The following is a 2,090-nucleotide window of genomic DNA, read 5'->3' on the forward strand; positions in this document are numbered from 1 at the left end:
TGGTTGTAGATATGTGGTATTATTTCTGAGGGCTCTGTTCTGTTCCATTGGTCTATATCTCTGTTTTGGTACCAGTACCATGCTGTTTTCGTTACTGTAGACTTGTAGTATAGTTTGAAGTCAGGTAGCATGATATCTTCAGCTTTATTCTTTTTGCTTAGGATTGTCTTGGCAATGTGGGCTCTTTTTTGGTTCCATATAAACATTAAAGTAGTTTTTTCCAATTCTGTGAAGAAAGTCATTGGTAACTTGGTGGGGCATTGAATCTGTAAATTACCTTGGGCAGTATGGCCATTTTCACAATATTGATTCTTCCTATCCATGAGCATGGAATGTTCTTCCATTTGTTTGTGTCCTCTTTTATTTTGTTGAGTAGTGGTTTTGAATTCTCCTTGAAGAGGTCCTTCACATCCCTTGTAAGTAGGATTCCTAGGTAAATTTTTCTCTTTGTAGCAATTGTCAATCGGAATTCCCTCATGATTTGGCTATTATTGGTGTATAGGAATACTTGTGATTTTTGCACATTGATTTTTGTATCCTGAGACTTTGCTGAAGTTGCTTATCAGCTTAAGGAGATTTTGGGCTGAGACGGTGGGGTTTTCTAATCTACAATCGTGTCATCTGTAAACAGGGACAATTTTACTTCCTCTTTTCCTAACTGAATACTCGTTTATTTCTTTCTCCTGCCTGATTGCCCTGGCCAGGACTTCCAACACTACATTGAATAGGAGTGGTGAGAGAGGGCATCCTTGTATTGTGCCAGTTTTCAAAGGGAATGATTCCAGTTTTTGCCCATTCAGTATGATATTGGATGTGTGTTTGTCATAAATAGCTCTTATTATTTTGAGATACATACCATCAATACCGAATTTATTGAGAGTTTTTAGCATTAAAGGCTGTTGAATTTTGTTGAAGGCCTTTTCTGCATCTATTGAGATAATCATGTGGTTTTTGTCTTTGGTTCTGTTTATTTGATGGATTATGTTTATTGATTTGAATATGTTGAACCAGCCTTGTATCCTAGGGATGAAGCCCACTTGATTGTGGTGGATAAGCTTTTTGATGTGCTGCTGGATTCGGTTTGCCAGTATTTTATTGAAGATTTTTGCATCAATGTTCATCAGGGATATTAGCCTAAAATTCTCTTTTTCTGTTGTGTCTCTGCCAGGCTTTGGTATCAGGATGATGTTGGACTCATAAAATGAGTTAGGGAGGATTCCCTCTTTTTCAATTGTTTGGAATAGTTTCTGAAGGAATGGTAACAGCTCCTCTTTGTACCTCTGGTAGAATTTGCTGTGAATCCATCTGGTCCTGGATTTTTTTGGTTGGTAGGCTGTTATTTATTCTCTCAATTTCAGAGTCTGTTATTGGTCTATTCAGGGCTTCATCTTCTTCCTGGTTTAGTCTTGGGAGGGTGTATGTGTCTAGGAATTTATCCATTTCTTCTAGATTTTCTAGTTTATTTGCGTAGATGTGTTTATAGTATTCTCTGATGGTAGTTTGCATCTCTGTGGGATTGGTGGTGGTATCCCCTTTATCATTTTTTATTGTGTCTATTTGATTTTTCTCTCTTTTCCTCTTTATTAGTCATGCCAGCATTCTATCAATTTTGTTGATCTTTTCAAAAAATCAGCTCCTAGATTCATTGATTTTTTGAAGGTTTTTTTGTGTCTCGATCTCCTTTAGTTCTGCTCTGATGTTAGTTACTTCTTGCCTTCTGCTAGCTTTTGAATGTGTTTGCTCTTGCTTCTCTAGTTCTTATAATTGTGATGTTAGGGTGTCAATTTTAGATCTTTCTTGCTTTCTCTTGTGGGCATTTAGTGCTATAAATTTCCCTCTGCACACTGGTTTAAATGTGTCCCAGAGATTCTAGTATGCTGTGTCTTTGTTCTCACTGGTTTCAAAGAACATCTTTATTTCTGCTTTCATTTCGTTATGTACCCAGTGGTCATACAGGAGCAAGTTGTCCAGTTTCCATGTAGTTGAGCGGTTTTGAGTGAGTTTCTTAATCCTGAGTTGTAGTTTGATTGCACTGTGGTCTGAGAGACAGTTTGTTATAATTTCTGTTCTTTTACATTTGCTGAGGAGTG

This window comes from Colobus angolensis, unplaced genomic scaffold, assembly GCF_000951035.1.
Source record: "Colobus angolensis palliatus isolate OR3802 unplaced genomic scaffold, Cang.pa_1.0 Scaffold7, whole genome shotgun sequence".
Classification (NCBI taxonomy): domain Eukaryota; kingdom Metazoa; phylum Chordata; class Mammalia; order Primates; family Cercopithecidae; genus Colobus; species Colobus angolensis.